Raw genomic sequence first — 24,289 nt, 5'->3', positions numbered from 1 at the left:
AAATGATTTTCTAGTGCTTTTGAATGACATTGGATTAACAAGTAAAGTTCCACATAGCGCACACAGCAAAAATGGAAGTTTCCTCACATTGTTCTGCTGGTCTGAGGGGTAATCATGTTAGTCTGTAGCTTCACAAAAAGCAAGCCATTCCGTAGCACCTTAAATGCCCACAAAAGCTCATTACCTAATAAATAAATTTGTCAGTAAGACCCACTTCAGATGAAGAGGGGTTATGATCAGACGAAGAAGCAGGGCTTACCCCTAAAAGCTCATTACCTGGTAAACTTGTTGGTCTTTAAAGTGCTACAGGACTGCTTGTTTTTTGTTTTGTCAGTGTAACTCATCCTTCATCTATGTAAGAAAGTAATTCAGGGCAAGCTGTACCTCTTGGCTGCAAAGGGGGTCTTCCACCCATGGATCATAACCCTGCTGTGTGGAAGAGAGGCCATCAACCTTTATGTATCTTTATCTTCTTGAAGCCTGAAAGCTTGGGATCCATACAGGAAATAGATGGGTGACGGGCTTGTCAGCTGAAGTTGGCAGTGGGAAGACAAAGGAAAAATCCAGGCTTTATTTCTTTGTTGATTTTCTTAGTATAGTATGAGCCCTTCAAAGGAGTCCCTGGAAAAGCTGTGTCCAGAGCGGTATGTGACAGTGCAGTTCTAAAAGAACAGTTGGGAAGGTACTTGGGATCCAGAAGTAGGATTTAGAGACCATACCTGTGGCTCATTCCATAACAGAGTGGAAGGAGAAGGAACAGGAACTCCACCCTGATAGAACAGTGTGTGTGGGGGGGGAGGGGGAACTGTACAAAGGAATGTTCATGGGATTTCCTTTTCCCTTGAGCACACCTACAAGGCTGCATCTACACTAGTAAGTTCTTTTGGAAAAAAAAATCATGCTGTTTCTGAAAGAAACCATGGAGCGTCCACACACAAAATGTGCTCTTTCAATCTGAAATTGAAAGAATACAGCACTTTTTCCGGTGGTCCTCTTCTTTTCCCAGATGAGGAAGAGTGCCTTTTTCTGAAAGTCTTTCCTAACAAAAGTTTTTGTGCAGATGCTCCACAGGCCTTTCTTTTGAAAGAGCAGTCCTCAAGGCGCTGGAGTTTTCAATCTCTGGCTTGTTCTTTCGAAAGCGTGGGGGCTGTGTGAATGCTCTCTATCGAAAGAGTGGATCAATTTTTTTATCTGCTTTTTTGTGTGTGGATGTGCTCTTTTGAAAGGAGCTTTTTTGGAAGAGATCTTCCAGAAGAACTTCCTTTGAAAGATCACTGTTGTGTATATGTAGCCTCACAGAGGGAGGCTGAGGTCTGAGATGTCCAGTTCCATTCCATATTTGGCATCTTCATTGAGGCTGCCAACAAATATACTCAAGTTCAGTGCAGAGTTTTTTTGGTGTGGGCTTCGGCCCTTTGGGAACTGAACAGATAGAGGATAAATTTAATTGACTGGCCACTAGGTAATCATCAATAGTAGTGTGACTTGCACTTAATTTAAAGGGCAGTAAAGGCTGAGAAGCTTCTATTCCATTTACCAAGCCCATAAAACAGTAGTTTAAACGATTATATATTGCAGTAAGTACAGGCCCAGTATGAGGCCTTAGGCCTGAACCAAAGTAATGGTCAAGACTTTGTTAAAAGAAAGCAAAGTGCAGCTGTGAGCTAAAGGAATGCATTGCTCACAGAAGTTGGCAAGAAGAGGGTTGATGTTGCATAAACATATCTACCTAGCATATTGAAGTGGGTACATGGTACCAGAACACCGTACCCTGGAACATTCCACAGATAAGAAAGAATAGGCCAATCCATCCCAATGACAGGGGCAAAAGGGTAATATGATGGATAGAGTAGTGTTGGTTGGAACAAAATGTACAAGGTGAGAGGTGGCACCTGACTACGTAGAAGGGTTGTACCTCAATACGTCAGGAGTGATGTGTAAATTGTTTGTACCTGTGTATAAGAATGTACTTCTGGGATGTGGTCTGGTTCCGGCCGAGGGGGCAGTGGAAGGTCCTGCCACTGACTGAGCTGAGTCCATTGACAGTGGGTGCATATTTGTAGTATGCCCTGACTTAGACTAATAAGTCTACAGGGAACTACTATTGTGTCCAATATGGCAATAAACCTGGCTGACGTGCCTTTGCACCTTACTAGACTGTGGGGGTTCTCTTCGGGTCTGCTGTGTTGGCTATCTGCAGAGCTGGGGCAGCGCACAGGGGGAACACACGCACGCAGCTGAGTGATACCAATATTGGAGAGAGCAGAGCACCATTCAGGTAGCGTCTGACAACAGATATGAAGACCACTTCCTGTACTCAAAGTTAACGGGCCTGTGTATGATAAACCATATTGTAGAACCAACCACCAGAAATGATTGATCGCTGACATAGTAATGATGTCATTGCCATTGATTTTGGTCCATTAACAAAAGATTCCTAAACCACTATTAATATTAGAGAAGCAATTTTATATCTTGAAATGTTTTAAAATGAATATTAGTTAAATAGAGTGGGAATTCGTACAATGAGCTTTCTCGCATAAATCCGGCGCCATATGCTTTGAAGTCGAAGTAACAGTGCTCAGAATATAATCACATTCACTCTCCCAACTGTTAGTCCCTGAGCAGTCATTGTCATTCTTTTCACTTCTTGAAAGCTGTCAATCAAAGAAGCTTATTTTCACAGTCCTGAGGGAAGGAATTACCTTGTTTTACTCACTCTTATTTTTAATACATTTTATTTCAAGTGCCCATTAACTAGAGAATGTTGTAGCACATGTTGAATTGTGATGAATCTCTCATATTTAACTTGTACAGCATTTATAGCAAATTTCCCCTGGAATATATTCTGATCAAGGACTCTAATCTTACACTAGCTTCACCAATGACATACAAAGTAGATTTTCATAGGGTACAATGGTTTTCTCTCAGTACTAACAAAAGTGATCAACAAAAATCCCCTTTCTTTCCTGATCTGCTTTTTAAGTTGCTCTATACCTGCTCCCATCTGGCAAATGTTAATATTTCAGCATGTGATTTCAGATCTTTATTTTCATTTTTCTAAATGCCCAAATGAGAAGAGATGCCAGAGAATATATTGTATGTCAAATTTCTTTCAGACTCATCACATCAATAATTTAATCTGCTTCAATAGTTTAATTAAAGAAGTCTTCTTTTGGTAGGGACATTTTCTATAAACTTTAATGGAACTGAAGAGCATGAAATGTGGTTTCCCTGTTTTTAAATGAAGCTACATTTGAAGAAATAAAATGAAGAAATTGTTGAAGTCACAGTGCATGAAATTAAGAGTGCCCAGGCTATATTTGTAATATTTTTTTCTTCAGCTGATGTTTGGTATTTTTACCATAGAACTAAACAGTGGAAGAATAATAGCTTGGAGGATATCTTGTTTTGGTTCATTTGATCCAAATTTGGGTCAGTTTGAGCAAATAATGGAACAGATTCTGGAACTTCCCTGGGGCAGGAAGATATGCATCCAGGTGGAACCTTGTTGACATGTCGGGTTCTTGTGTGTATAAAGGTCCATCTTCATGAAGCTCTGTTGAAATCAGTTGGGCACCTCATGGGTTAGTTGTTTTGCCAACAGAAGGATCTGAAGTTAAAGAGCTGCCCTAGGGTTCCTTTGAAAAGTCCAGCCAGTCAGAATCAAATTAACAGTGGTATAAAGTTAAACTAACCATCAACATGATAGTATTTGGTGTAAAGGGGGATAGGACATGCTAACAAAGAATGGTCATGGACCAGCAGTTTGTGTTTTTGATTTTGAATGATTTTTTAAAAAAATCTTTTCCTGCAGAACAGAAATTCTAGTTTTTGATTAATTTTTAGTCTATTTTGAGTGAAAATAGTCCTGTATTCAAATAAACTGGTTCTATTAAGGATTAAAAAAAACCTCCAAAAATATTAATAAAATTCAAAGTGAAACTATAAACGTGAATTTTTATATGAAATTCCCTGTTTGCTATAAATTTCGTGCATATCTCTGTGTAGTGTATTAATTATCCAAACAGCATACTGGAGTAAGTCCCAGATTTAGGAGTCCATCCTTGATCACTTAAATATGTGCAGAATTCTGTGCATGTAGTTACATCCCATTGACTTTGGTGGTATGCACAGCTAAAGTGCTGTCCTGAATTTGCACCTAAATCACCACAGATCTACCAAGCTCAGCGTTACCCTGGCTTAAATCAGCTTAGGCTTTGGCCCCATACCCACATAGCCTTTGGCTGTGTGCCCATGCATGTGTGAAAATTCAGCCCCTTAACTTGCATATTCAGGGTTTCTAATTTGAATGTGTTTTAATGTGCAATGCTTGAACAGTATGCACGTCATCTGTGATAAGTGAGAGAGCTTGTGATTCCAAATACGTGTTTGCTAGTTCAGTACAATTTTCAGTGCGGGAAAGCTAGAAAAGGCTAACTGGCTATATCAGTTTGTGGACACGGGGAAAAAAAAACCCATGTAGCATATTTAAATATTTAGCAGACAACACTGTTATATTATTTGGTCATGTTGTTTAAATTGTTAACAACATAAGCTTGACAGTGTGCTATGACTAAATGGCAAATCACTAACCACTGTCAAAAGCAGTCTTTTTCTCAATCTTGGAAATTAACTATCAGTTCCTATACAATCCCAGTGGAAGAATAATGGTCAACTAGATGCACTAGTGCATAGAAATGGAAGTAATTGTTTGTGTTTTTCTTGAGAAGATGGCCAGTTTTCAGCCTTTTTAAATTGCATGCAAACTGGTTTTACAGCTCTAATTGTAGCTCTGTTACTTTTAGGGAGGGGTGACTTGACAGTGACAACATTGAACAAAGTACGGAGAAGTGCAAAATGGGTTGGTGTTTGCCTTGTAAGTGATTAGCTGTATCATACTGCGATGTTTTCTTTATTCCTGGAGATGCTGTAGGATGTTAAATTTACTCTTTGAAACTAGAGATGCTAGTTACACTGCAGTGGGCAGAGGTGCTCTGGCACAAAAATCTCATGCAGTTAAAGATACAGATTGGTTTTTTTTTTTCCTTGCAAGATTTAAACAGAAAGCACAAAGGAAGATTTTAATATGCAATCATGCATAGTTTTCTTCCTAATGGGCAATATTCACAGCAGCAGAGACTGCAAAAGAGCCTATATTTCATTTAAGCATTTAAGACCTGATATTGGTTGGGCTGTGAGGGCTATTTGCATTGATGGGAAGTTTCACCCAAAATTAATATGCCAAAGTCCTTAAGCACAGGTTTTTAAAGAGTCTTGACCTACATCTGATTTTCAAAAGTGCTTTTTGGCATATGTGTCTAAATCCATCAGTGGACAATAGGCTTTTGATCCCTAAAGGCCTAAATCCCTTTTGAAAATTACTTAGGCTACTTAATCAGTTAGATATTGCAAACTGGGCACAGTTAACACCTAAATATCATTAAATATCTGGACATTAGATACCTTCGAAATAGTGTCCTGGGACTCTTAGCAGACCTACTGCTGGTTTAGCTAGAGAAGGTTTCCTTTTTACTCACCTGGAAGTGCTCTGTCTTATGGATTGTGAATATCCTGTTTTGAGCATGAGGTGTAATGTTCAAGAGAGACATGCTCACTGAGTGTAGTGTAGGTTTTCCTGACTGGTAAACAGCCAGTGGAAAACACAGAGGAGGCACACCCTGTCTGGCTCCCTTCTATTTTTGCAGACTACAGGACTCAGTATAATGGCAGCTTTGGCCCCTTACTGTGTTGCAACTGTCCTCTGGACTGATTTACGCCAGCTGTGATCCCATGCCAGTCTCACTCTGCACCTGCTGAATGAAGGAAGCCCACAGATTCCCCTCCTTCTGTTTTTCTGTCCTATGAAACGCTTCACATTAGGTATAACTTCCTGCTTTTCCTTTGGCTTTTGGCACTTAATATAAATGCACAGTTACACATTTTTTATCGATCAATTATGCTCAAAGTACAGTCCAAACACAAATGTTAGAATATGGTGCAATTACTATTTGAGAATAACGGTGTTTTCAGGACTGTACCATCCAAGAGTATGTGATGTGTGTGTCAAATGCGTTGGAAGACAGACCCAGTCTTAGGGCAAGGGGAGCAAGGCAGTTGCCTTGGTATCCATGCCTTTTAGGTCCTGCTGTCAGTGTGACGTGTTGGACCTCACCTACCAGCCATGCCCCACTGGGCCAGCTCTGTTGGAAGCTCTGGTGCAATTATAAAGTTACGCTTAAGACACTGTACTGAGTACAGTACTGCATTAAATACCTGCAACATTAAAATAGCAAGTTATATGGCTTCAGAATGGATTAGTTGTTACTCATCAACAGAGAGCGCCGTTAAGAATCTCCTTTGCTAGTCTGCAGATGGAAAGAGGTACTTTCTGTTCTGTTTTACCTACTGAGTAACAATCTAACACTTTGGAGAGATGGGGGCTTATCTAGAAATAACCTAAGTCAATATTCACGTGGTGATATTTAAGAAGTAGAACTGGAGAGCATGTTATTAGAGGTTGATAGACAATATTGGTTTATAGAGGCTTTTTGGATCTTATTGTGCAACTGCAATAACAAAGACATATTTTGTGACTGTAAGTGGGTACCTGCAACGTCTATTTTATTTTCCTTCCCTTCTGTGAAAATGACATACTACTAGAAACGAAGCTCCAGCATACCTTGTAGTATGCCTGTAACAAATAAACATTGCTTGTCAACACAAGAAATACAATCCATTTCACCAGCTGCAGAAGCTAATGAGGTGTGAAACTTATCTGTACTGGAGGATAGCTGTACAATCACATATGCCTGGTCTTATATCTTTTTTAAATTACTGTGCCAGAATTTAGTCAGAGATGGATACACTCTCTTAGTGAAATCCTGGTCCTACTGAAGTCAGTGGTGAAACTCCCCTTTCATTGGTGCCAGGTTTCCGCCTCTGTGTTTCTGAAGTGAGGCATCTCGGCCTGGCTGTATGATGTTCATTCACAAATAACAAATAGGTTGAAAAGCACAATTGTCCAAAGACAAGACAAAAAAAAAGACTCAATTTTTCAAAGGTTTTTATTTGAAAAAAGTCAATGTTAAAATTCACTAAATATTGCGATGCTCAAAGGCTTCTCAGATGAATATAGTCTCTGGATGGAAGGCTTTGCCAATTGACTAAGCCTGATGGTGAAATCTTTTGGCTTTAGAATCCTGAATATTCTTGCTTCAGTTTTTTAAGCTCAGATTTTACCACTTTTAAGCTGAGTAATAATGTACTCAGAGAAAAGCCTCATTGATTTCAGTTAGACTTGTCACAGAGTAAGGTACTACCCAGTGCGAAAATCTGTTTTGTGTTTCTTACAGGTGTGAGGCATAGCTCAATGGCTTGAGCAGAAGCCTGTTAAACCCAGGGTTGCGAGTCCAGTCCTTGAGGAGGGCATTTAGGGATCTGGAGCAAATAGATTTAAAAAAAAAACTGTCAGGGATGGTGGTGGGTCATGCTGTGAGGGCAGGAGACTGGACTCAATGACCTCTGAAGGTCCCTTCTGGCTCTAAGACAGGTGTATCCATTTTTTTTTCTTTTTTACTAGCTTAGAGAAGCAGCTACTGTTCATTCATGTGGTCTGATCTTATCTGAAAAAACCCTTTATCTGGCACAAATTTCCACCTGGCCTCAGTTTATAGGAAGAAGGTGCAAATTACTAGGAAAGGATAGTTTTCTGGAAGATTATCATGGATCTTGTCTTGGTTTGGTCACTAAACCTATGCAAAGAAACAAAACTTAATAGTAGCTGAAAGAATTAGAGTTCCAGCAAAAGCCATCATTACAAGAATATTCTGATTTTCAAAAAATGATTTGTTTCAAATGTAAATTCAGCACCTCAGTGTATACCATTTTATCCTGTCAGTGGGGGGTGGAGTTTTTCTATGCAATAAAAAAATCTATTTTTTTAAATAATAGAGCATAAAACCTACTTATCCTTGTTCCTAGCCCTTATCCCTTCTTCTTCAGAGGGAAAGAAAGCACTGAGAGGACCATCTGGGTGTATGGGTACCTGTGGTGTGAGAAATCAGCCTATTTAAATTTTCTTCCCACAGCTCAGGTTTTTTTTTTTTTTTTTTTTTTTTTTAATAAAAAGACTTGTATTTCAATTCAAAGTGTAGTTAGGCATGGGGAAGGATCTGGAGGAAAAAAAAAGGCATTTTTATGAAGGGAGATCTCATATTGATTGCCTTTGATCAGCCTTCCCCTGTGTCTCTCAGAGGGGTGGGCCTGACCTAGGCCAGCAGGCTTTAAAAGCCAGAGGCAAGGGCGACCGGGAAGTGAAGCGGACAGGGAGCTGCAGACGGGAGTTAGAGGGAGTTTGGGAGGAAGTTTGACAGAGGGAGGCCTATGAAGGTTAGGAAGACCCGCAACACCTGTGCCAGCACTACTACTCTCTCCTCCACCTGTACCTGTAGCCAGACAGACTGCCTGACCATGGATGCCTCTACCTAGATCCTGGTGTGGCTTTGCAGGGACTGTGGCTTGTAATTCCCACATACTGATATCCAGGCTGGAGTGACCATCTAGTGTGAAAGGTGCCTGCTGGTGGCATCTCTCAGGCAGCGGGTGGGATTGCTACAGGAGGAGGTAGCTAAGTTGAGGCGTATCCAACTGCATGAGCAGTTCCTGGATAGTATTTATGTGGAGACAGCTGAGGTATCTGTCCCAGTACACAGGACGACTGGTAAACCCCTGATGGAGGAGAGAGAGAGATCAGGGTGGACACTGGCAGCTTGTTACTTCTGGCAGTAGGCAGTGTTCCACCCCTGCTCAGAAACCTCCCACCGTGGTAGTAGGAAACTGTTATACTGTACTTGATATAGGAGACAAAGAATCGCCTCATACAGCAGAGGAGAAGCCTCGTACCCCCAAGGCTGGGAAATCTGCTGCCACAACTGCGAGGAGGAAGAAACGTAGACTAGTTGTGGTCAGGAACTCTCTTCTGAGGGGGATGGAGGCACCCATCTGTCGCCCTGACATTTCATCTCGGGAGGTATGCTGCATGTATGTATGTATCTGAGACATTATGGAGGCATTATCAAGTATTATCCGGCCCTCTGACTACTATCCCATGCTTCTCATCCATGTGGGCATTAATGATACTGTGAAGTGTGAAACTGAGCAGGTCAGGAGTGAGTTGAGGGCTCTGGGGGCACGGGTGAGGGAGTTTGGGGCACAGGTGGTATTCTCCTGCGGTGGAGATGGACGTGTTGAGAGTCTCTGGGTTAGTCTAAGAGGGGTAAAAAACAAGGGTGATGCCCTGCTAGGGGTCTACTACGGGCCGCCTACCCAGGTGGAAGAGGTGGATGAGACTTTTTTTAAACAACTAACCAAGTCATGCAGGGCCCAGGATTTGGTGGTGATGGGGGACTTCAACTATCCAGATATATGTTGCGAAACTAATACACCGGGACACAGACTATCCAATAAGTTCTTGGACTGCATTGGAGACAATTTTTTATTCTAAAAGGTTGAAAAAGCTACCGGGGGAAGCTGTCCTAGATTTGATGTTAATAAATAGGGAGGAATTTGTTGAGAATTTGAAAGTGGAAGGCAGCTCGGGTGAAAGTGATCATGAAATCATAGAATCTCCAATTCTAAGGAAGGGTAGAAGGGAAAACAGCAAAACAGAGATAATGGATTTCGGGAGGGTAGATTTTGGTAAACTCAGTGAGCTGGTTGGTAAGGTCCCCTGGGAAGCAAAACTGAGGGTGGGGGGGAAACAGCTGAGGAGAGCTGGCAGTTTTTCAAAGGGACATTATGAAGGGCCCACAAGCAAGCTATCCCACTGCATAGGAAAGAGAAAATATGGCAAAAGTCTGCCTTGGCTTAACCAGGAGATCTTGCATGATCTCAAAATAAAAAAGGAATCATATAAAAAATGGAAACAAGGACAAATTTCAAAGGATGAATGTAGGCAAACACCAAGATGCAGGAGCAAGATTAGAAAGGCTAGGCACAAAATGAGCTCAAACTAGCTATAGGCAAAAAGGGAAACAAGAAGGCTTTTTATAAATACATTAGAAACAAGAGGAAGACCAGGGATAGGGTAGGGCTATTGCTCAGTGAGGAGGGAGAAACCGTAACAGGGAACTTGGAAATGACAGAGATGCTTAATGACTTTGTTTCAGTCTTCACTGAGAAGTCTGAAGGAATGCCTAACACAGTGAATGCTAGTGGGAAAGGGGTAGGGTTAAAAGTTGAAATAAAAAAAAACAAGTTAAAAATCACTTAGGAAAATTAGATGTCTGCAAGTCACCTGGGCCTGATGAATTGCATCCTAGAATTCTCAAGGAGCTGATAGAGAAGGTATCTGAGCCTTTAGCTATTATTTTTGGAAAATCATGGGAGACAGGAGGGATTCCAGAAGACTGGAAAAGGGCAAATATAGTGCCCATCTATAAAAAGGGGAATAAGAATAATCCAGGAAACTATAGGCCAGTCAGCTTAACTTCTGTGCCAGGAAAGATAATGGAGCATGTAATTAAAGCAATCATTTGTAAGCACTTGGAAGGTGGTAAGGTGATAGGCAACAGCCAGCATGGATTTGTAAAGAACAAATCATGTCAAACCAATCTGATAGCTTTGTAAAGAACAAATCATGGCAAACCAATCTGATAGCTTTCTTTGATAGGATAACGAGCCTTGTGGATAGGGGTGAAGCGGTAGAAGTGGTATACCTAGACTTCAGTAAAGCATTTGATACGGTCTCGCATGATATTCTTGTCAATAAACTAGGCAAATACAACTTAGATGATGCTATTATAAGGTGGATGCATAAATGGCTGGATAACCGTACTCAGAGTAGTAGTTGATGGTTCTCAATCCTCCTGGAAAAGTATAACAAGTGGGGTTCCACAGGGATCTGTTTTAGGACCGGTTCCGTTCAATATCTTCAATGATTTAGATATTGGCATAGAAAGTATCCTTATCAAGTTTGCAGGTGATACCAAGCTGGGAGGGGTTGCAACTGCTTTGAAAGACAGGGTCATAATTCAAAATGGTCTGGATAAATTGGAGACGTGGTCTGAGGTAAACAGGATGAAGTTTAATAAGGACAAATGCAAAGTGCTCCACTTGGGAAGGAACAATCAATGTCACACATACAGAATGGGGAGAGACTGTCTAGGAATGACTACAGCAGAAAGGAATATAGGGGTTATAGTGGACCACAAGCTAAATATGAGTCAACAGTGTGAGGCTGTTGGGGAAAAAAAGCAAACATGATTCTGGGATGCATTAACAGGTGTGTTGTGAACAAGACACGAGAAGTCATTTTTCTGCTCTACTCTGCGCTGGTTAGGCCTCAGCTGGAGTAGTGTGTCCAGTTCTGGGCACTGCAGTTCAAGAAAGATGTGGAGAAATTAGAGAGGGTCCAGAAAAGAGCAACCAGAATGATTAAAGGTCAAGATAACATGACTGATAAAGAAAGGCTGAAAGAATTTGGCTTGTTTTGTTTGAAGAAGAGAAGATTGAGGGGGGACATGATAGCAGTTTTCAAGTATCTAAAAGGGTATCATAAGGAGGAGGGAGAAAACTTGTTCTTCTTGGCCTCTGAGGAGAGAACAAGAGACAATGGACTTAAACTGCAGCCACGGAGGTTTAGGCTGGACATGAGGAAAAAGTTCCTAACTGTCAGGGTGGTCAAACGGTGGAATAAATTGCCAAGGGGGGTTGTGGAATCTCCATTGCTGGAGATATTTAAGAACAGGTTAGATAGATGTCTATCAGGGATGGTTTAGACAGTACTTGGTCCTGCCATGAGGACAGGGGCTGGACTCAATGGCCTCTCGAGGTCCCTTCCAGTCCTACTATTCTATAATATGGTTGATATGTATTTTAAAATAAGATTTTTTCCCATAGGTATCTACACTTTTTGGGGCTAATTTGAAGCTGATTAAGCTCGAAACCTTTAAGGGTGACTAAATGTAATCTGTGAGGGTATTTTGAAGGGGAAATACGGGCATATTCCTAAACATGTGAATATGCATTGTTTTCAATGGACTTTTTAAAAGGGATAAAACAAGGCTATAAAATACAGAGCCAGTCAGCAACCCAAATATATATTATAAGCAGGGAAATATGTACAGCATCAAATATTTTTTGTTCAGCAAAATGATTTGGAGGAGAGCATAACTGTCCAGGACTCCTTACCCATTATAAGTCACAAAACCCAGATCCAAGTTTGGGAAATGTTTCGAGTTGGGATTCTGGTTTGGCTAATTATAAAGATAGTAATCATTTGTACTATTCGAAGTTCATAGTGTTCTGATCAGGGGGTTGGCTTCAAATGCATCTGGATATGAAGTATAATGAACCATCAGTTAAAAAAAACAAACCACCACTTGGGAGCATGTTCATCACTAGACAGCTGGCTATTCAGTTTCAAACTTCATGAGCACAAATTTATGATCCTATTCAGAAGGGTTTTGAATCAAGCTCTGTACATATCACAGATGTGCTCATGTACGAACATCCACGAAAGTTTTGACAAAATCTAAGTAATATTCACAGCACCCTTATAAGATAGTCAATACAGAAGAGGAAATGGAGGCTCGAGTGTAAGTGCCTTGCCCAGGCACCTGGAGTGAGTTGGTGTTTGAGCTGTGTTTAGAATTCAGAAGCCTCTAGCTTTAGTTCCTGTCCTCAGATCCGCAATCCAAGCCTCTCCATGAAGAATACAGATTATTGCTTTGCAAGAAGAGGGTGCTAGTTTAGCAGGAAAACCAGATTATCCCTTCCAGAGGCCTGTAACATATTCCTGTTACAACTGTATCATTTTTTCCCTTCCCTCTATATGGCTATTATGAATCCTGCAGCAAGCTCTTCTTGCGTGCTCACTTCCAATTCACACTTCAAATCTGCAGAGGGGTCAGGAAGCAGCCACCAGTTAACATAACAAATAAGCCCAATTTTAAATTGATCATTTATGGGAAAGTTGAAGCACGGGTAACCAACTACCAATGTACCTTATTCCTGACATGTAATAAAAGCTTAGCAGGTCTACACCAGTGGTTCTTAACCTGGGGTGCACGGGTGATGCCATTTCTGGCAGTGTGAGACGTGCCAGATTTTTTTTAGAAGGTGTAAATTGTCAAAAACTCAAAATAAGCACAGGCACATAAGTACAACTACTTTTTTTCCTTCAAACCTATGTTTTAACAGTATACTACTTTTAATAATTACTGTAATATACTTGTGGTGAGCAAGAAATAGCATCTATTTTGAAATAAACCATAGTATGTCCAATGGCTTTATTTCAAAATAGGCTCCACATTTTTGCGTATAGCTGCAGTATTTCAAAATAAGCTATTTCAGAATAGCTATTTCACAATAGCTTATTTTGGAATAAGGTTACTGTGGCAAAGTTTGCAGATGACACCAAGTTGTTCAGGACAGTCAAAACCAAAAGGGATTGTGAAGAACTACAAAAAGATCTCAGCAAACTGAGTGATTGGGCAGCAAAATGGCAAATGAAATTTAATGTGGGTAAGTGTAAGGTAATGCATGTTGGAAAAAATAACCCAAATTACACGTACTACATGATGGGGTCAAATTTAGCTACGACAGATCAGGAAAGGGATCTTGGAGTTATAGTGGATAGTTCTCTGAAGACATCCACGCAGTGTGCAGCGGCAGTTAGTAAGGCAAATAGGATGTTAGGAATTATTAAAAAAGGGATCGATAATAAGACAAAAGATATCATACTTCCCCTATATAAAACTATGGTACGCCCACATCTCGAGTACTGCGTGCAGATGTGGTCTCCTCACCTCAAAAAAGATATATTGGCATTAGAAAAGGTTCAGAAAAGGGCGACTAAGATGATTAGGGGCTTGGAAAGGGTCCCATATGGGGAGAGGCTAGAGAGACTGGGACTTTTCAGTTTGGAAAAGAGGCGATTGAGGGGCGATATGATAGAGGTATATAAAATCATGAATGGTGTGGAGAAAGTGAATATAGAAAAATTATTTACCTTTTCCCATAATACAAGAACTAGGGGACACCAAATGAAATTGATGGGTAGTGGGTTCAAAACTAATAAAAGGAAATTTTTCTTCACACAGCGCACAGTCAACCTGTGGAACTCCTTGCCCGAGGCGGCTGTGAAGGCCAGGACTCTATTAGGGTTTAAAAAAGAGCTTGATAAATTTTTGCAGGTCAGGTCCATAAATGGCTATTAGCCAGGGATAAAGTATGGTGCCCTAGCCTTCATAACAAGGGCAGGAGATGGATGGCAGGAGATAAATCACTTGTCTTCTGTTCTCCTTCTCTGGGGCGCCTGGCATTGGCCACCGTCGGCAGATGGGATGCTGGGCTTGATGGACCTTTGGTCTGACCCAGTATGGCCATTCTTATGTTCTTATGTTCTTATGTTCTTATGTTCTTATGTAGGCATACCCTTAGATATCTTCCCAGCCATGTAATATATAATCCAGCATATACATATTCTAAAATTGCTTGGTAGTACATTTATATTCTACAGTTACTTCAGATGTATGTGTTTGGGACGTTTTTAACTTTATTTTTTCTGGGTCTGCTGCTCTGCATTGGTTAGGGCCTTGGTAGCACACAGGTCATTTATCCTGCTCTGTAACTTTAAGGCTCCATGTTGCACTTGTCATTTTTCTGCTCCGTTTAAAACCCATGAATACCATTCCTTAATGGGTGAGGTTACAGTTATGCAGTACAAGCTGCCCGGAATATCCAAAACGTTTTGTATCTCGGAGACACCTAATTAATGCTGGTAAGTCATTCACTTTCCATTCACCCAGGCTTCTGTAGTTACATAGATGAACTAATTTCAAGCAAGGGTTTCATACCAAATTAATAATAGTGAACAATGTTTCCACAGCCAAAAGTGTTGATATTTCAGGAGTTCCTGCATCTTGCCCATTTGTTTGTTTTCAAAAAGCATTGCTACTGTTGTATCTTAAATCTATATATAGGGTTGCAGGAGTGCTGGGAGACAAAGCAGAGAATAACTAAGCATAAGTTTTGAGTGCAAAACACTCAACAAAAAGATTTTAACTGTGTCCTAAAAAGGTTATTGGAAGCCCTCCTGTCCCCAGAGAGAGCTACCTCCACCTTTATCCAAGAGAGGACACTGTCCACAGGACTAAACCTCTCCGCAGGTGAGAAATGATTTGGGCCACTTCTTTTCTGCTCCTTTTGAAATAACTCAACAGTCCTTCAGGGTTCAATTGGTATGCACTAAATTTAGCCTGACACTTCCTCAGCTTCTTTGGAGGAGAATGATAGGACATACATACTATTATGGAAGTTATTTGGTTACCAGATAAAGCTTGGATTTTAGAAGCTTTATACTCTTGTATGAGACTCTCTATATCTGCCTCAACAGAAGGCAGTGTCCTACAGGGTTGGATAATAGTTTTACGGCTTTTGGCTAGATGGAAATGTGTTTTTATACTTTCAGGAGGGGATTCTGTACCCTATTATTAATTGGTTGATCTTACCCAATACAGCAAGCTGAAATGTGAGCCAACATTTTCACCTTTATATTTTAACAACAGGTTCATTTTAATACATTTCCAATAGACCATGAACATTTAAGTGGAAGTACATTTAAGATACAGAAAAAAAAGAACAGGCTAGTAATTAGAACTTGACTTTCCTTGAGTCGACAGCAGCCAACTCATTTATTAAGCCAGTGTAGCAAAGTAACACAGCAACATCACACTTGATTGAAATCTTGCCCAAGTCTGACAGATGTTCTCAACCCATTGTCAATCTCAAGCATGTTTTAATGAGTTTCAAGTGGCTGGAGCTCCCCTCTGCAGATGCCACTGTTACAGAAACTGTGAAAAGAATCTTTAGGGTAATGACAGCATGGAAAACTCTCTTGAATAAGTGACATGTTGGACAAAATCCTAACTAGTTACACAACTGCAGTTCTTGAGAATGCTCCTCACCATTTGTGTCTAATGAGCTGATACAAAAATCAGTCTGATCTGGATGAGTAACTCAAAGTCTTAAACCACTTGATTTTGCAAAACAGAGCTGGAAATTCCCCAAGAATAAGTTCTTACAGGATTTTTGGGAGTTTCTGCTTCCCAACAGTTCAAAAATACTTCACCAAACAGCCTATCTACTTCAATTTATAATCCCGTCTGGAATCAAGAAAAGCGAAAGTGGAAAACATATATGAAGGGCCTTGGGAGAATGTGTCTTTTGGTCTTTGTTTATATAGAATGGTGCTTTCTCTATATTTATGCTCTAAACCTATGTTTAAAACAATCATAGCATGAATGTTTCAAAGATAAAAACTTGAGAGGTACAGATCCACTCTTGGCTACTGGCAAAGCTATTGATTTTGACTTTCATTTTGTGATAGAGGAGTGCTGTACTGAGAACTGACAAGTGGATGAAAGCAAAAACAAGAGGGGAAGAAAGAGTCTGGGAGCCAAGGACAGCCTTCAGTTTGGCAAGGTTTATTAGATAGTTTACTTAGCAGTCAGACAAACCCCATGGAAAGGCATTTAGAGCATAACAAAATTTGTAGGGACTTGGTACACATGGGAATGTCCTACCCAGGGAAATTAAGGATTTACCAGACAAACTTACTGATTCAGTCTTAACACAATAAAATTCTGATCAAGGCAATTTTTCTGTATATTAATCCAATTGTCCCTTTTCTTCTCTGCTAGGAAATGCCATAGATGAAAGAATTCTTTTAATGTAATCAGGTTAATTGACACCATGCCAATTAGTTAGCAGAGAGAAGGACAAGCTTCATCCAACATATTCTCATCTAACTATAGGAAAACCTTACTATGACCATGGCTTATCCATGATTAGCTGATGTGATACTGAGCAGCAGGGCTGGTCCTAGCCAATTGGTGTCCCTGGGCAAATTTCAGCAGCCCCTTGAAAATGGTGACCCCCCCCCACCACAATAACCCTGAGCCCAGTGTTTTGCATCAGCTCCACACCCAGCAGCCATCCCAATCCTGGAGTGTGCAGCGTGGCAGAGGAGGTCTGGGAACGGAGTGCCCGCCCAGGAGCATGTGCAGCCTGGTGGGGGCCAACCCAGGAGCAGAGCGCAGGCAGTGTGCTGGGGGCTGGCCAGGGAGTGTGGACAGCATGGTGGGAGCCAGCCCAGGAGCGAAATGCCTGCTCAGGACTGTGCAGTGTGGGGGAAAGCTGGCTGCTAAGACAGCAGATGAATCCAACATGCTGGACCAGCATTTTTGCGGCCCCAGGCGAGTGCCTGGTTTGCCAGCCTCTAAAATCAGCTCTGCTGAGCAGCCAATGGCCTTGAATGCTCTGACTAATAAGGAATGGCCAGGACTGAGTTGCCTATCTTGACTGTTAGAAAACTGTTTCACAATGACTAACTTTGCTAGTGTAGACGTACCAAAGTCTTAGTTTGAATTATGGATGAAAGCTAATGTTGATTCTTATTAGAAATTAGCCTGAATCAAACCTCTTGATGCAAATATGCATCTATTTTACTGGCTTTTCATATTGTGTCCATCACTGCAACATCTGACTCTAAATGTCTTTATGTTTGGACTGGTCTTGACTAGCAATTTGTGTTTAAGGCCCATCTCTAAGTCTTACTATGACTATGCTGTTTTGGCACCTAGCATAAGGGTGGTGAAGTTGATTTAAACACACACACACTCATACCATAAGAATCAGTATGTCCTATGATAAAAGCTGTTCAATGGATTTCCGTATTGTCTACAGTATTAAAGCTAAAGTATGGATTAATACTTTCAGAGAACTAATTCTCTTTCAAAACAAGAAGTGGGTCTATCCCGCGGAAGCTCACCCCCTAATACATTATTTTGTTAGTCTTTAAACTGCTACTGAACTGCTTTTTTGTTATGAAGAATCTGGTTCTTATATATAATTGGACCCTTCTGATGCTGCTCTGGCAGCATAGGTGGAAAGAGGCCACAATTTTTTTTGGCTTTAACCTCACCTGCCACTTTCTCTCTGTTCTTCTTATGGTACCATTTTTCTGCAAAACTCTTTTACTGATACTAAAAACATACGTAAGTACTTCTTGAGAACCAATCTGAGTAAATGTCTGTGAATCATAAAAAGGAGTAGAATTCATAAGGATTACCTGCACGGGAAAGGTTTGGTGTTGGGTTATAGATCTCAGTATATACCAAGCAGGACATCAATTATATCACTTACTGGAGATACTTAATTAGCTAAATTTTGTAAGTATAGTAAGAGTTCATTGCTAAAATTGCAATATTTATGACTTTCTATAGCTGACTTAACATACAGAGACTGTCAAAGCATCTTTCTGATCCAGAGGTGTAGTTTCTGCATAGATGAGTTATGGAGAGTGCTGGCATCTAATTTCACACCTTGAAGAAGTGTATTTAAAATACCATTGCTGAAACAAAAGAGGACAACTTTGTTTCTGCAACAGGGTATCTGTCTATAGAGTTTCTGGGGTATGTTACTTGCTTGTAAAGCTGTCTAATTCAGAAGATTAGACTAGATGACCTTGTGTTCTCTCCTGGCCTTAATATGTGAAAGCTGCCTGGTGAACTATGCCCAGAGTTGTTTTGGTTTGGTAGTTGTGAAGACTAATGTCAGTTCATTGAGGGATGGTTTTTCGATAATACTTGGGTAAAGTAAAGTGCTATTGACGGTTACTGTGACTTGTGCTCCTGAGTCCTCTTAGATATATTGAAAATACCACCTTTCACAACAGATGCTGAGATGAATGTTAGATGTGTACATAATATATCCTTTGAGTGTTTCACTGTAAAATATGCTGTCTGTCAAACCAAATAAGAACCTTGGTTTGATTTAGCATTAGGAATTTGCCAATTTATCTGGAACTTGTTCAGCTCCTTGACTTTATAGTTCAAATGTCTCCTCTTCCCCTCTGTATTGTCTGGCACACACACTGTGTACTAATGGAAAGCCTCCAGAGGTCATACAGTTTGACCAGAGCTTCTAGAAGCCCTGTGCATAGCTAATAGCAGAAAAGTAGTGCAGGCTGGCAGCTGCAGAGGTAGTTGGTGGTGTGAGCAGAAAATGAGTCAGTTACTTGGGCTGATTCTTTCTGATGGAGAACAAGCAAATGTTACATTGAATCTGGAAATCTTGACGCATATAGATCTAGGGCTTTTCCTTTTTTGTGGCAGTGTGGTGACATCATCGGACATAAAAAGGGCAGACTTGGGTTCTATGTGACATTGATTGGCCCTGGGCAAGTCCCTTGAACTTGCTGTGTCTTTGTTTTTCTTCCCACTGTCTGTTTTGTATGGCCAGCCTGTAAGCTGATCAGAATAGGGACTGTGTCTTACTGTTAGGGCAAAGCCCCCACTTCCCTGGCCAGTGTTTGGGCTGGCAGCCTTTCCCCTTTGCTAGGGTTTGGACTTAACAGCTGATTTCTGAGGCAGGGAGTCCAGCCACTCCTCCTAGGTCTTGCTCCCCTGCTGTCTCTAGCTCTGTAACTGTTGACACTGTGTGTCTCTTCCTTTCCCCTTCCCAACTGGGAAGGCTTTTAAAGCTTCCCACAGGCTTGAAGTAGAGTCAGCTGGCCCCATTCTGCCAGGGCCAGCTCCCTGCCAGCTGCTCCTAATTGTCCTGCATGCCTTTTCTGGGCTGCCATTCCCTGACTCTGTATCAGCCATCTGGACTGCCCTAATCACATTACGTGTTTGTACAGTGTTTAAATGGTGGGGGTTAAAGCAAGAATCAGGGCCTCCAGATACTAATATAATGCAAATAAATAATTTCCTGAGTTTGAAATCTGGTGATTTTTAAACTTACCCCAATATTTAACGTTATAATAATCTAACAAAAATGTGATGAAGATTTTCCTTATGGGGGTTCCCCAGACTTCCCTGAAGGGGTTAATGTAGAGGGACCATTTAACCTATTACGAACCAAACTGGGGAAATTAAGATTTAGAGGAAAGCCCTAATCTTGGGGGGAGATAACCCCTGCAGGAACAGGTGAGTCGTCTTTACTCTGGGGAGTAGACAGCAGAAAGTGGCTGCAGGGAATTGGCTATAGAAATTAGTTAGCAGTTATTTTCTGGAAGTCTTAGCTGGCAAATAGAGGTGGGGGATGCCAGGAGCAGGAAAGGCTCAGGAAAAGGTTCAGGATTACGTAGACCTTGGCTGCTGATAAGTGCACCCACGTTCTTCTACCAACCACTGGGGAAGTGGCCCCTACAGGCTGTGATGAAGAACACTGCACATAATCATAAAATCATAGAACACTAGGACTGGAAGGGACCTCGAGAGGCCATCGAGACCAACCCCCTGCCCCAATGGCAGGACCAAGTACTATCTAAACCATCCCTGATAGACATCTATCTAACCTGTCCTTAAATATCTCCAGTGATGGAGATTCTACAACCTCCCTTGGCAATTTATTCCACTGTTTGACCGCCCTGACAGTTAGGAACTTTTTTCCTAATGTCCAACCTAAACCTCTCTTGCTGCAGTTTAAGCCCATTGCCTCTTATTCTATCCTCAGAGGCCAAAAAGAACAAGTTTTCTCCTTCCTCCTTATGGCTCCCTTTTAGATACCTGAAAACTGCTGTCATGTCTCCCTTCAATCTTCTCTTTTCCAAACTAAACAAGCCCAGTTCTTTCAACCTTTTTTCATAGGTCACATTCTCTAGACCTTTAATCATTCTTGTTGCTCTTTTCTGGACCCTCTCTAGTTTCTCCATCTTTTTTGAACTGCGGTGCCCAGAACTGGACACAATATTCCAGCTGAGGCCTAACCAGCGCAGAGTAGAGCGGAAGAATGACTTCTCATGTCTTGTTCACAACACACCTGTTAATGCATCCCAGAATCATGTTTGCTTTTTTTGCAACAGCATGACACTGTTGACTCATATTTAGCTTGTGGTCCACTATAATCCCTAGATCCCTTTCTGCTGTAGTCGTTCCTAGACACTCTCTCCCCATTCTGTGTGTGAAACTGATTGTTCCTTCCCAAGTGGAGCACTTTGCATTTGTCCTTATTAAACTTCATCCTGTTTACCTCAGACCATTTCTCCAATTTATCCAGATCATTTAGAATTATGATCCTATCCTCCAAAGCAGTTGCAACCCCTCCCAACGTAACGAAACGCTTCGGAGTTACAGAAGGTGAGGGAGCAGCAGGAGGGCATACAATAGAAGGGGAACTGATGTGGGAAAAATGGTCATCTTCAGAGCAGCGTTCCCTGAAGAAGAGAACTTGGGCTGTCACCCCTGTGGAGATTCAGCTGATTAGCAGTACAACTGTTGCCACCTGTAACAAGCAGCATGTGTTTCTATTGGTGGAGCACATGTACATATGCCTTGATGTACATAAAATTTATTCTCTCCTGGAAGGAAAAAAAATGTAAGGAACACTGCTCCAGAGCAGCCAGGAATAGGAGCCACCTGTGGTGAATGGATGTCATGAAATGGGTCCAATCACAAAGGTTCAGATTCTGACACCCTTCTGCACTGATTGGTACCATATCCCTAAAGTAGTCCTGTCAAAGTCAGGTACATAGGCTATTACTAAACAGTAAAGGTTGCACAATCAGACCCATCATTTTTATTCAGTCTTCGCTCAGTCAGGAATCTACTGAAACCAATAGTAACTTTTTCCTGAGTAGGGAGTGAATAAAAGTTGCATTAGGGTTTCTCTTTACCATTACAAACCAACAGCAAGATATCCTCTGTGCTTCCTGTGAAACTTTTCCTCTCAGAAATGTGTGATGTACAGAGCACAGTCCAGACTAATGAGCAGCTGCAACACCCCTGCCCTGCAACACTGGGCGCCTTACAAAGCCTTGCAGAGGTAACTCCCACCAGACTCACTTACAAATAGCCTTTCAGCATGCAAGCCCCATTCTGAGTGTCTGTATAACTACAGCCTGCCAGTCCAGCCATACTGAGGTTATACTCTGGCTCTCACCAGTCGTGGCTATAATTGGTGATTCCAGTGCAACCCTAGGCTTCGATTATCCTCCAGAAATGTATGTCCTGTGATGCCCAACCCCCGCCCCCCCAAACAATAAACGTTTCTTCTTTACTAGAAATAATAGGCACACAACTTGTCATCCCAAATGGAGTTCCCAGACATCTGAATTTTTACGTTCTCTGGATTAGCTAAAGCAAATTTGTTACTACAAAGAGATCTGAAGTAAGTACAAATAATGAGGCACACAAGTAAGAAGTGGTTACAAGAAAAACCAAGGCACTCAGTGCCTAACTTATGTGAAATTGAAAACAAAGTTTTCTTACAACATGGTTTCAGCAGCCTTACTGATAAAATTTCTTAGGCCAAGAATCTTTTTTCCTAGAGGCCAGTAAAAACTTCCTTTGATGCTTTACGTGATGTGAATGCAATAGGCAGGACAATAAGGGGTGTCTTGTGGTATCTGTCCCTTCTTTTTAGAGTGACGTCCCCATGTTGAGAATCATTTCCAGTTGGGAGCAAAGTGACAAGCAGTCTGTGTGAAACAGAACTCACTGCTGTTTCTTTAAGATGTAGATTTTTTTTTTCGGTCCCTGCTGACTTTCCCCAAAGAACACTTAGGAAGAAATGATCCATTAGCTGTGTTTGCACCTGGCTGAGACATCAGCTTGCCTTTTATCTCTGAGGAAATTGTTCGGCCACTTTTTAGTGATTAACTTGTCTTATGTTTATAACTTCACATAAGATGTTGCTATTGCATTTTGCCATGGTATTATTGAGCATCAAATAGTTTCTCTTCAACAACTTTCCTTGTACAAACACGGTTACTCTGTGTGTAAGGTATGAACATGGATGTATGGTGTGTCAGTGCAATGACAAATCCATTTTGAAAATTGCAGGAAAGCATAGTGTGGAATAAAGTGTGTCAGGTTTTAACCCGTAATAAAAAAAAAATCAGGCATTTGCTTGTTATGAACCTGTAACACAGGTCTGTGTGCTTACAAGTACTGGTGTGGTCTTCTGTGTATCACCAGCTGGAACTACTTCAGCTAGAGAGCACTTTGTATTCATCTCCTCTCCAGCAGTAATTGGTTGGTGTATTTTCAGCCTACAATCAATAGCTTTTACATTTGGTGTAATATTTCTAAGCTGGAAGAAATATTACACCAACTATAAAAGCTATTGTTTGCTGGCAGGAAAAAACCCATCCCAAATGCCACTACAGATGACTGAAGTACAAAGCAACTCTCTGACATCACTGACATGATCAATAAACCTGTCACTGGCAGAACACCAACAAAAAACAGGAAGTGGATGTGATTACCATATTCACATGCTTCATGAAACTTCACATGCAGACAGCTTTGGGAGCAGTGGGAATAAATAAGGGGTCTCCAGAAGAGCTGTTGCTTGTATGGAACAAGCTGCTGAACAAGGAAACAATTGAGTTGTATACATCAGTGTGAAATGCATAGATTTGTTTCTTGAAAAACAGTGATCTATACGGGGCAGTCTTCAATATCCACTGGTCTCTAATCAAAGGTTAATTAGTGCTCCTATAACCAACTGGTGAGTGTTTGCCATGAGTTTCCTTTGGTGCTTGATTCACAGAGGAGATGAATCTGGTACTGACATGGCTAAAGTGGTTTTGCTCTGGAGCCCAAGTTGTAATGGTTTATGCTTTTAGTTCTGGAGCTTCCTCATTTGATCCCTTTGAAGCCCATCAAGAGGGCTGCCCTCACCCTCAGATACTAAGGCAACAGACATTTTAGAAATACTTTTATTGTTCTATGTCTACACTACAGACCTTACTGTGGCAGAGTTGTACCACAGCTGCTGTGCCTCTCTGTCTCCTGTGTAGCAGCTCAATGCCCCCAGGAGACAGATAGGCAGCAGTAGCTATATTGGTGGGAGAGGGTTTTCTGCTGACATAGTGGCTTCCAGATTGATACTTATACTGATGAAATTATGCTGGCTGGGGTGTGTGCTTTTTCACACCTCTGACCAGAGACAATGCATGGCAGGCATATGTAATCAAATGTCCCCCCCAAATTGCCTTGCAGGTTGTGGGAAGGAAGAGGAGCTCACATCCTTCTTTCCTTGTGCGTACCCCCTCCTGGCATGTTTGGCCACTCTCCCTGGCAGGTGGCAGGGAGCAGGACAGTGCCACTTCTGCCTGTCCTGCTTCCTCCCATCAGCCATGAAGAGCAACCAGACAAGCTAGGGTGGAGGGAGAAGTTATTGGTGGGTAAAGAAAAGACTCAGTTTGCTTCCAAAGGGAGAGAGACTTTAACAGACTTTATTTTATTTATTTATTTTTGCCTAATGATTCAGC

At 41.3% G+C, this 24,289-nt stretch overlaps 1 long non-coding RNA gene across 1 annotated transcript in view; it reads left to right on the top strand.

The window, feature by feature from the left end:
• Positions 1-14,717: 14,717 nt before the first annotated feature.
• Positions 14,718-24,289, top strand: part of LOC142012662 (uncharacterized) — a 158,779-nt gene continuing 149,207 nt past the window's right edge. The window contains exon 1 of the long non-coding RNA XR_012645418.1: positions 14,718-14,785. This is a non-coding gene — a long non-coding RNA (uncharacterized LOC142012662). The remainder of the gene's footprint in view (positions 14,786-24,289) is intronic.

The sequence above is a fragment of the Carettochelys insculpta genome, chromosome 4 (assembly GCF_033958435.1).
Source record: "Carettochelys insculpta isolate YL-2023 chromosome 4, ASM3395843v1, whole genome shotgun sequence".
NCBI classification, from domain to species: Eukaryota; Metazoa; Chordata; order Testudines; family Carettochelyidae; genus Carettochelys; species Carettochelys insculpta.
This window is presented reverse-complemented; position numbering and strand designations above follow the sequence as displayed.